We start from the raw sequence: 13,079 nt of genomic DNA, 5'->3' as shown, positions 1-13,079 counted from the left end.
CCGGGAGGATCCCACATGCCGCAGAGCGGCTGGGCCCATGAGCCATGGCCGCTGATCCTGCCTGTCTGGAGCCTGTGCTCCGCAGCGGGAGAGGCCACAACAGTGAGAGGCCAGCGTACCGCAAAAAAACAAACAAACAAACAACAACAACAACAACAAAAATTATGTTCTCCAGGTTTGGGGACTCTTTCTTCTTCCATTATCTATAATAATGCAATACATTTTCTCAAAGACAATCTAAATTCTCACTTTCTGTAGGATCCATTATCAAAATCCATCAGTCACCATAATGATCCTATAGGATTTATTTTCTTTATTATACATTTGATTACTTAATTACATGTGGCTTTGTCATTTTTCCACTTAACTTTATCTTCAGTTTCTCATCTCTCTACCTTGGTGGAAGCACCTAAATGGAATTTTTGGAGGTAATTATTTTTTACATTTACATATCCTCTCAGTGATTAGTAAAATACTCTATGTATAAATTGTTCCTAGTAAATATTATTTGCAAACTGTTCTTATATGTTTCTAATATATTTACTACTAACATTTGACAACAACTTAATTAATTTTGTTCAGATATTCTTTTATTGTAATCGTTTGGAATGGACAGTCAAATATTTGGAAATAATTTTTTAAATCAAATTATCAAATGAAAATTCACAGTAAGTGGTCTTCCAAATGTGCTTTTGGGAAAAAAAAATACCATATGGTTCTAACAACAACAAAATCCAATTCCAGACAATTTTGTGTGCCTAACAGATTGGAGTTTTATCACAAATATGTTGCTTACCTAATGAATTCATTAGAGTGTGATTAACTTCTGGATTGTAACAAACCTGTTTATGTATGAAATTATGGTTTGGAATGATCTTCACTCATTGGCTTGTGAATAAAATAATTTGGTTTGTATACAGAAAATTCAATGTGCATATGGCATGGATGCCACTTATAAAAATATAATTCATAGGAAATGGATAGTGTGAATTTATGGTGCCTTTGTAAGTTGGCTGACAACTTATTTTGTGACATATGCCCAGAAGGAATGCTTTATGTAGCTCATAACAGAGGGTTTTAAATCCTAAATCTTATTTTCTCCATCGATTGCAATCAAAAGGATATGAAGCTATCTTTTTTGATATCTTTACAATTAGTTGAAATTATATAGGTGAAGGAATGAAGGATTTCTCAAGAAAAATTCTTTATATTAATAATTTCAAATAACTGTGAAGAAGACTTTTGAAACAGTTTTTAATTAATCTATGTTTTTATATGTAGAATATTAGTAATGTCTGCATTACGTGAACTTTAGGAAGTAATAATGAAATTAAGAAAGATCTTCAGCGCGTTGAAATCTGTGAATAATTAGGTAAGACAAGGAAGGCTTTGAACTAAATGTTTACTAAGACTTTTTTTCTTTTAGCAACAATTTTCTTTAGTTTCACCCATAAATGTCGTTTTGGTTCATTAATTAGAAACTACGTATTTGTAAAGACTTCGAAATCTGGGAATATAACAGAAAAACAGTCCTAAAAAATTCCCCTGACAGAACACATTTTAAAATGTTTGAATTGATATTTAGTGTTTAAACTAATTATAAATCAATAATAAACATAGTATATGAATTACTGAATTTTCTAACACAGGAACTTTATTTCACTTTAAAACTTTATGTGTTGCCCACCAGCCATTATATAGCTTGAACATAATCTGTCTTCCCTCATGCTCTTGTTTCTTCTTTTCTATTAGTATGGATAGTGAAGTGATCACAATATCCAAGATATTATACACTTTTGTAAGGAAGATGTGACAAAGCAAAAGTACTTCAACCCATTTTCATATAAAAGAATGAAATAAATTTCAGTGCTTTGTTCTTACCCTCCTCATCCTAAATCCTGCCAACCAGCAGGGCCAGGGAGAGCTAGAGGTAAATAATTTGGCAAATGGTAATTGAGTGCTTATTATTATGTGCCAAAAAAGTTCCCAAATTTTAAAATGGAAAAGTACAGTGAATGTTTACTTACATAGTTTCCAAAGGTAGTAAATAATGTTGCCTCTTCAGACTTGACATCTTTCCTGGTATGTTACCAATAGTGTTAACTACTAAAAAGGACTATACTCCATATCTAGTGTTAAGTCAGAGAACTGCACAATGACTTTGGCAAAAATACAATGTCTGTTATCATGGAGTGAGTTATAATATTTCTGAAATAATTTAATTTTAAATATTAAATATCATTAGCATATAACTTCTATTTCTTATTCCATTTACTGAATACCATTTAAATTGGTGGATTAAGAATTTTGTTCTGACTTGGAAATTTTGGATAAAGGATACCTGGGTGTACTCAGAAATAATACCAGATATATGACATGAAAAACAGGAAGGGATCCATTCTTCTGAAAGTTTATGAGAATGATTGTGGCTTTAAAAAGTTTTTTTTTTTTAATTTCAATTTTTTCTGGCAGTTTTATGTTCACAGCAAAATTAAGAGGAAGGTACAGAGATTTTCCATAGACTCCCATGGCCCCACATATGCATAGCTTCCCCCATTATAAACATCTCCCAACAGAGGGATACATATCTTAAAACTGATGAACCTACGTTGACACATCATTAGCACTCAGAGTCATAGTTTACATTAGGGTTCACTCAGTGTCATACAGTCTATGGGTCTCTACAAATATATAATGACACATATTTATCATTATAGTATCATACTGGCTATTTTTACTGCCCTTAACTCCTCTGTGTTTCATCTATTTGTCCCTCCCACCTCCTCACCCCAACCCTGGCAACCATTGATCTTTTTACTGTCGCCATAGTTTTGCCTTTTCTAGAATGTCATATACTTGGAATCATACAGTATGTCGCCTTTACATGTTGGCTTCTTTCACTTAGTAATATACATTTAAGCTTCCTCCATCTCTTTTAGTGTTTGTTATTTCATATGCAATATTCAAGGAAGGGCAACTTTTTCACTGAAAATTTTAAAAGAACAAAATAGAACAATCTACACATGTATTCATAAATTCTGATGGTGCAAAGGTGATCATGGTGATGGGAAAATTATGCTAAACTTAATATGGCTCTTTGAGTCATAGGCTTTCCTTTGCCCTGGGTATCTAAAAGTTACGTTTCATGAGTAAGATGGAATTCTCTGGCAGATTGCTTTCAGACTTCATCTGCACTACAGGTCTTCTAGGTCTCCAAGCTTCTGCCCTTTGACCTGGAGCTGGAACATCAGCTCTCCTGAGTCTTCAGCCTGCAGAGTTTGGACTAGTCAGCCTCCATAATCACATGAGCCATTCCTTATAATAAATATATTTCTAAATATACACACATCTTATTAGTTCCATTTCTCTGGACAACCCTGATACACCTACCTTCTCATGAATACACATTCAAAACCTGGGGTCTATCTATCTATCTATCATCTATGTGTATTTACATATATATGAACATATATATATATATGTGTGTGTGTGTGTGTGTGTGTGTGTGTGTGTGTGTGTGTGTGTGTGTGACTAGAGATAGAGATAGAGATATTGATATAGATATAGCCAGGATTCTTTGAACAACCCTGCCTCTAGCAGTCTGGGGGATTTCAGGCCTTTTCCATGTGACAATGCTTTGTCATCTACAAATACTTGGAATTGGTAAATTATCACAAAGAAAGCCTGATAGAACCAGGCTTAAGCCATTCCATTCCCATGAGGCAATTTAAGTCAGTTATAACAAGGAAATGGAATGAAAGCACACAACGTTCCTTTGTCTTTGTTTCCCACATTATGTCATGAGAAATTCTTTCACGCCTGCCACGTTGTGATATCTCTGATGGTGAATAGAGAAGCCAGTCCCTTAGTGATGTAAATGAGAATGGAAAAGTTGTAATTAGATGTCATCACAGTCAATCATCTTAGACATAAAGGAGGGAGGGAGGTTATCTCAAGGGGGAGAAGCAGTGTGTCCAGATTGTGTCCATGGAAACACAACCTCTTTGTCTACCCGTCCTCAAACATAGGGTCTGGAATCTAGGGTCAGTAACCAAAACTGTCAAGGAAAAAGACTTCATCATTAGAAGACAAGCAAACAAGGGTCGGTTGTATTTATTATCCCATGTTAGCTATAGTAGGGGGAAAAGAAAACACCTTGGTAAAAATTGTTACCTCTGACTGATCTACCTCTTAGCTTTCTGATGTCTCAGAGTTACAGTTGGCAAAAAAAAAAATGAATTTTTTAGTAGAAACCTTGACAAATTAAAATACGACTTCCCCAATATTGGCCAAAAGTCTCTTAAAACAATCAGCTTATCCTAATTCTAAAGAAAAAAAATTGTGACTTTAAGGGATTAAATAACTTGTCCAAAGTCACCCAGCATCCCAAGGACCATACTGAGAACATTTAATTTCTGAAGAAGTCTGATTCCAAATCCCAGGCCTTCTGACTGGAGCACACATATCACTCAACCACTCTCTGTTTCTCCCTGCTGGAGTGTAAGTGCCATGGGGCAGACAGTGTTATACGTTTTGCTCACTGCCACATTTCCAGTACCTAGGATAGTACTTGACACATAACAGGCACTCAATAAATATCTGTTAGGAGGATATATATTCAGTCCAATTTGAAATGGCTCACAAATATTTTTCATTTTGTGTATACATATATCTATACACACACACACATATATATGAACATATATGGGAAACACTATTCAAGCTAATAAACAGAATATTCTCTGTATCTTTTGGTTTCCTAATCTTTCTCATTCATATTTTTCACTGGTAAATTGGCTAAGCAAGCAAACAAAAGTAATTGTTATTTTAAACAAAATGATGTATTTTGTAAAGTTCATGATCAATTCAGGACTTGAATTCCTCCTCTGATATCAGTCTTGGCCACAGGTCACTGAGCAGACCAAACCTGAAAAGAATGGCATTTACTTTGGTCAAAACTTAGTACTTAAGTATGTAAATATTTAATGCGAGACTTTATTGATATTACAATACTTGAGATAACTTCTTGGTGTTCCAAATTAAGTCAATGACGTGATATTCACTGCTAGAAAGGTAAAAATAAAATTAATTAATTAAGATAATGATAATTTGAAACTAAAGTATCTTTCTAATCCACTAGTAGAAATATTTTTCAGTAAGTACATTCAGTTATAGAAGGCCTTTTTATTCCAATATTAAATCATTTTGTCTCTTCAAAAGAACGACATTTTGGTTTAAGAACATTATTAAACCTTAGGTCTATGTTTAAATGTCAACCTTGAAATGTATTGCATTTCAAAAAAATCAAGAAGGTTTTAATTTCCTTTTGGTAAATATATCTTTCATTGGAAGAAAAGTAAGAAACTGTCAGAGGAGCTAATCTCTTGTGGTCACTAACATACTATTTCCTCTAATTTACATAGAGTAGTATAAAAAGAACACTTTCTGTTGGTCGGTGTCATTGTTTTTCATTTGTGTATGTGTGTTTCCAAATTCTTGAAAAATCAAACAATTCAGTCTGTTTTTTTCTTAATGGTTAGAGTATCAGTCCATTTTTTATGTATTCATTTGTTTTTATTTATTTATTTATTTTACTTACTTATGTCACACAAAATCTGATATTCTGAACCAAATGATATATCACCTACATTTATGAAAGTTTATTTTCGAATTATTTTAGCATTTGGAAAAATATGACATTGTTTCCTTTCTTTGTTTGTATAGTATGTGGGTTGGGGGGTGGCACCCAGGAAGATTTCTTTTTTTCTTTTCAGTTAAACAACACTGTTGTATGACTTCAGTCTTTTCCAAAAGCAAAGAAATGTCAGCCTGTGGCTCAAGAGAGAAAGAGTTCAGGGAACTGTTTCTTCTGATAAACCCGCAGTTGACTTTCACGGTCTATTTCGAAGAAATGGGTCAGATTGGTGAAATGTCATTTACGTTATTTTATTTCCCACCGGATTAAAAATATCTTATTATTGTAAGATCTTATCTTATTCTGTCTCCATTAATACAGAAATTGAAAAAACAAACAAACAAACAAAACACTATGGTGACCTTTCTAGGCTGAAAAGAGGTCTATAGCCTTTTTGAATAGGCAATGCCTAGACTCTATTTTAAAATGTAAACAGTTCATGAACTAGGTTTTAAAGTATAAACATGAGAGTGGGTATTCAAGAAGGCAGAGGAAGGACTGAGAAGATGAAGCATTTTCTAGTCTCATCTTTTTCAATAATATTTCACTTATCAATAATTATACCTGATTATAAAAATTCTAGAGGTAAGATTAACCACCAGCTGAATAGGTTCTGATACAGAATAGCTGCATTAGGAACTGCCATTTCATTTCTGACATAATATATATACCATGGAGAAAAGGTAAAACAAATTGTAATATTTGTTTCCCTACGAACTCCAAAATGGTGAAAAATAGGGACAAAATGTGACTTCAGCTGGAAGCCATGTACAGGAAATGGAATTTGATATGGAACCTTGCTTCTCAAAGTGTGGTCCAGGGATGGGCAGTATCAACATCACCAGGATGTTGGAGACAGTACCTCAGGCCCGACTCCAGGCCTACTAAATCAGAATCTTCATATTCTCAAGATCCTCTGGTGAATTGCATGAACGTTATTGCACAAGAAGTGCTAATATAAGGAATGTGTTCATGTGGTGATGAAAACATTTGGTGGATAGGCACAATTCTTATATTTGTATCTGATTCTGTTCAATTACTGTGATCTAATTTTTAGAGATTATATGAGAATTATGTAATGGCTCTTCTATTTATTTTTGTTAGGATGATCAAAGGGGATCATAAGGAAAATGGCTTAGAAAATTTGAAATGAACTATAAAGGATACATTCTATTTATCTTTACATAGAATCTATTGCTTTCATTTAAACTTGGAATTTTGCTTTAAATATTAATAATAACACATCTGATTTGGAGACAAATTAATCAAGATGAAGTAAATATTGAGAAAATCTTTAAAAAAGGATTCTTAATCAGTCCATTAATTAATAATTCTAAAACTGTTCTACAAATGAAAGTGGACTAGTGTATAAGTCAGAAAGAGCAGATTGATATAAAAATGGAGTATTTGCAACCATAAAAAGAAATGAAATTGAGTTATTTGTAGTGAGGTGGATAGACATAGAATCTGCTATACAGAATGAAGTAAGTCAGAAAGAGAAAAACAAATAACATATGCTAACACATATATATGGAATCTAAAAAAAAAAAAAAAAAGTTTGTTCTGAAGAACCTAGGGCCAGGACAGGAAGAAAGATGTAGACGTAGAGAATGCACTTGAGGACACAGGGAGGGGGAAGGGTAAGCTGGGATGAAGTGAGAGAGTGGCATTGACATATATACACTACCAAATGTAAAATAGCTAGTGGGAAGCAGCCATATAGCACAGGGAGATCAGCTCAGTGCTTTGTGACCACCTAGAGGGGTGGGATAGGGAGGGTGGGAAGGAGACATAAGAGAGAGGGGATAGGGGATATGGGGATATATGTATACGTATAGCTGATTCACTTTGTTATATAGCAGAAACTAACACAGCAATGTAAAGCAATTATACTCCAATAAAGATGTTAAAAAAAATGGAGTATTTGATCAAAATTGATCATGGTAAACTCTAAGTTCCTTGAGGGCAAAGATTCTCCAGAATATATATTTTTTTAATTCCCATTGCTTACCACCGTTCCTGGCTCATAAATGGTGAAAATAACATTTGACAAAATAATTAATACAATTAATTAAAAAATTAATAATATTCTTTTAATTAATTAATTTTATAATTAATACAACTAATTATAAAATTGATAATATTATAAAATATTAATAATTAAACTTTTGATAGAATGTTTTCTAAAATGAAAATTTGTAATATTAATCTTTTATGGCTTTTTGAATAGAGATCTCCAAGTCACATTGCTATCTTGTTATTTAGGATAAAGTGCTCTTGAGTTAAACCAATGGGATTTAGACAATGTATTAATTTCTTATTGCTGCTGTAACAAATCACAACAAATTTAGTGCCTTAAAAACAAATTTATTATCTTACAGTTCTGGAGGTCAGAAGTCTGAATTGGGTTTCAAATGGGTGAAAAACAAGGTGTTGGCAAGATGAAATTAATTTCTAGAGGCTTTAGGCAAGAATTTACTTTCTTACATTTTCCAGATTTTAGATGCAGCCTGCATTTCTTGGCTTGTAGTCCTCTTCCATCTCCAAAGCCAGCAGCGTTAGTAAAGTTATTCTCATACCACATCACTTGACACTAACTCTTATGCCTCCCTCGTCCACATTTATCAATCCTTGTGGTTCCCTTGGGCCTACCCAGATAATCCATGATGTTCTCCCTATTTTAAGGTCAGCTGATTCATACCATTCCATTAGATGACAGCTAATTCCATCTGCTACCTTAATTCCTACTCTGCCATGTAACATAACATATTCACAGATTTCAAAGTCTAGGACATGAACCTCTTTGGGAAGCTATTATCCTACCTACCACACACAGAAATCACAATGGGACAGGAAAGATAGTCGACCTTGTGAGGACAGCCTTTTGGACCAGTTTAATATACTACTATTACTTTATATCTGAATGTATAGTAGGAATTGCTGAGTAGTTATATGCATAGATTTCCCCATCTTGCACATTCCAGTGGGTGTTCTCCCAACTGGGGGATCGCTACATGTAGAAAAGAGCTACTACCTTTGTAGTAGCTCTTAGTAGTGTTGGTCCTACAACACTAAAGAACGTATTGAACTACAAATCCTTGTGACTGATGATGGCATAATAAGAAATATATATTTGATCTTTGTCTCTGGGTCCTGATAAAGAGCTCCTAAAACCCTTGTAATTTCCTGAATGATAGGGGTGATAGCAGCATCTTTTGTTTCTGACACAGGGCTCCTAAATCCCTTGGAATTTCCAGGGTGATAGGAGCCTCTTTTGTTCTAATGAGGTGACTCTTGGTGGGACCTTAGATAAATTCAGGAGAGGGGCTGGTCACCAGAAAGACTAAGCTTTGATTAGAAGACTGAAAGGTTTAGTTCCACTCTCCCCAACCTTTGAGAAGGAGAAAGGGAGATTAAATTAATAATCAATCATGCCTATGTGATGAAATATCCATAAAAGCACCTAAATGGTAAGGTTGGAAGAGCTTTTGGATTGGTGAATGCATCCACATGCCAGGAGAGTGGCATGCCCTAACTCCACAGGACAGAAGCTCCTGTGCTCAGGACCCTTCTGGACTTCACCCTATGTAACTCTTCATCTGGCTGTTCATCTGTATCCTTTATAATATTCTTTATAATAAACCAGTAGATTTAAGTGAAGTGCTTTTCCTAAATTCTGTGAACCATTTTAGCATATTATCAAACCTTGGGGGCAGGGTATGGAAATCCCTTAAATTTGTAGCTGGTCAGTCAGAAGTCCTAGAATTTGGGAACTTGCATCTAGCATATGCAGTTGGGGCAGTCTTGTGGGACTGAACCCTTAATTTGTGCGATCTGATGCTTACTCCAGGAAGTTAGTTTCAGAAATGAATCAAATTGTAAGACACCTAGTTGGTGTCCAGAGACCTGGAAAATAGATTGTCAGTGTGAATGAAAACTTCATACATTTGTAGGCAGAAGGACTGTGACTAAAAATGGTTAGTGTTGATTATTTCACCAAAAGAAACTAGGAAATGGAAGCATCCTCCACCTTGGAGTATTTAGTAGGGCCTAGACATCTATTAGACTCAGCAGAGAATGGTGCCATTTCCTGTATCTTCCATGCAAAATATCTGCCAGAACCTCTGGGTGTCTGCCCTGCTCCCATTCCTGTAGCTGTTAGTCATTCCATGGATGAACAAATATCATCCAGTCAGTGACTGGACAACACAGGTTGTATTGACAGCCTTAGGCAGTTTTTCCATAAGTATGCACTGAATGTAATTATCCTAACTGAATTGGGAACCCTAAGGCTTACCAGCCAGCTAGAGGCCATGTTGAAGGTGCTATCAACTTGCACTCCCTGAATGATGTAGGTCAGATCTGCAGATCACCAGCAGTTGTCAACAATTTCCCTCTAGGGGTATCACATACATTCCTGGAACTGTACTTCTTGAGGAAAGCCAGGAATTAACTTGCCTCTTAGAAACATGGTGATTGTATCTTGGTGGTGGTTAGGGGAGACTTTCAATTGTTTAAGGCAATACCACAGTCAATCATGTGGTTCTCAAATGACTGTAAAGAAATCTCAAAAATGAAACTATGCTTGGTTACTTGTATTTAGCAGATTGGTGGACTTCAAAATGTATATTCACATCTTAATCCTCAGAACCTGTGAATGTTACTTTATTTGGAAAAAATAATGGTCTTTGTAGATGCAACTTAGTTAAGAATCTTTAGATGATGAGTTTACCCTAGATTACAAGGTGGGCCTTAAATCCAGTGACAAGTGTCCTTGTAAGAGAAGGGCAGATGGACACTTGACAGACAGAGTTGAAAGCAACGTGACCACAGAGGCAGAGATTATAATGATTGAGCCACAAGCAAAGTAAAACCTGGAGCCACCAAAATTGGAAGAGGCAAGGAACAGATTTTTCCTAGAGCCTGTAGAGGGAGTGCTGCCTTGCCAACACATTGATTTTGGACTTCTGGCCTCCAGAAGTGTTAAAGAATAAATTTCTGGTATTTTCAGTAGCCAAATTTGTGGTAATTTATTACAGGGGCCATGGAAAACTAATTCATTCAAGAAAGCTTCCCAGGGGGATAAATGGCTCATTAATTTTGTGTTTTTTAGAGACAGTTATCCCAAGGAACGGAGTCATTTAATTAGAAAAGATCATATGAAATTTGTACCTGACTTTGGTCTGTGTGATCAATGACACAGCTCTGGCTTTTGGAGGCAGTCAGGTCATCCCCAAGTCACTGGCCAGGGTTATTATGAATGATAGACTTGTTCTAACTTCCTCCCTAGGAACCAAAGCAGTGTATATACACTTGCTAATACAGTCTGCTGCACCTAGAGTAATGCCTTCTGCTAAGAGGAAAGTTCAATTCATAAACCTAAGGAGAAAGCCACTTTTCTTTCTAAAAAAATAGATAGACACTGATGGTTTGGCTTATGAGTTCATTCTCCAGATTGGAGCCAGTACTCTTGAGCACGAGGTTAAGGTCCATATTGCTAGCTGGCCTCATTACATTGATTGGAATCTTGTTGATAATAGTCTTAACTAAATACTGACAGGAGAAATTGAACAAATTTGGTGCCAGTCTCTGTTTCTCAGATTCATCAGAGTGACCAGAAAATGGTGTACCCATGGGAAAATTCACTAAAAGCCAAGATGACATAGAAAGAAGAAGTGGATATTGGTGGGAGACAGTTCTCTGTGGGTTTCTCATGTCTCTGAACATCTCACAAGCAGAGGCGCTGTCTTTTTCCTGACAATCATTTCAAGAGTATTTATAGAACAAATAGTCTTAGAAGCCTTATTTCTCTCCAGAATACAGGGCCGGTTTATTTACTATCCAGAATAATAAAGATATAGTCTCTCTTTGGAGAAGGCTTGCTCCCACTATAAAATATTCGGGTTTCCTAAATCATGCGGTTCTCTCCTGTAATGTATCTCCCTGCATGTGTGGGTATCATCGAGCCCTGTTTATATTGTGGCCTGGGGTCTGTAGCTCAGAAAACTGGAGGAAATGCTACTGTTATGAGTAATAAAATCTATTGCTTCTGATCCCGGAGTCTCTTCCGCCAGCACCCATGTAACTGTGGCAACCTAACTTGTCAGTTTGCAAGCAGAATAAAACTTCAGACTTCAAACCCTTCATTGTTCTTGCTACTGTACGACAACGAAAAACAGATTAATTTAATTGTATAGGTATTATACCTCATTAAAAAATAATTAACGGAACAGTGATTATAATCTGTTTTCAATCTTTTTTGTTTTGCTTTGTTTTTATAAGGTAAACATGGTTCCTTTTTTCATAAAATACAAATTACATCTGTTCATTCATTTTGATTAATTTTAATCTAATTAAGTTTAGTCCTATATTATGTATGTATATTATTTCATTTTCAATAAGTTTACTTTACTGTACAGGGTACAGATACATTTTGTTAAATTCCATATAGGGTGATAAGTATTATGGCAGAAGTGTAGAATAGGGTTCTTGCTCTAGAATTACATACAATGAACACTAGCACGGATGTATATACACATGTGGGGTGGGGGGAGTAGAGGGAATGTGTAAATCAGGGAAGGCTTCCTGACTGTCATTACAATCATTTTGAAAATTGTGACACCAGAACTTCTGGAGAGATATAGAATCACATCAGCTGTCATCTAAAAGTATATAAAAATTATGAGAAGAATATTAAAAATAATTCATCATAAACTAGAATAATATATACATTATTTATTAAGTAAATAAAAAATACATTAGTTGAATCCAATCAGGAAGTATAGCTATAGGAAGTTTGAGTGTTAGGTAGACTGCAACTTGAATTATGGGGGTATTTACTACAAAACTAGTCTTTTTGGACTGGAAGTCTCCTCTTGTTGTAAACATGGTAGACGAGGGTTCAACACAACAGTTTGGATGTGGGAAAACTGTACCAGGTAATTGTTGTTTCAGTTTTCACAAACTGGTTTAAATATCTGAAAAATATGCAAATACTCTGAGATACTATCTTAAGAATTTTCTTGACACTTGTCTTAGTTTTATGTTGCTTATGAAACATATTATCACAGACTTAACCAGTACACATTTATTATCTTATAACTCTGTAGGTTAGAACTCCCACACAGGTCTCACCAAGCTCAAGTCAAAGTATTAACAGGGCTTTGTTTCTTTCTGGAGACTTTGAAGGAGAATCATCTTCCTTGCTCATTTAGCTTGCTGGCAGAATTCTGTTCCTTGCGATTTTCAGATTGGTTGTCAGCTGAGGTGCATTGCTATCTCCTAGAGACCACCCACATTCTTTGGCTCTTGTCTCCCGTCCACTATCCTCAGAGTCAGCAGGAGTGAATTGGATCCTTCTTATGTCACATGTTTCTGCCTTTCT

The sequence above is a fragment of the Mesoplodon bidens genome (assembly GCF_964165515.1).
Source record: "Mesoplodon bidens genome assembly, chromosome: 1".
In the NCBI taxonomy this organism is placed as follows: domain Eukaryota; kingdom Metazoa; phylum Chordata; class Mammalia; order Artiodactyla; family Ziphiidae; genus Mesoplodon; species Mesoplodon bidens.
Note: the sequence above shows the minus strand (reverse complement) of the source record.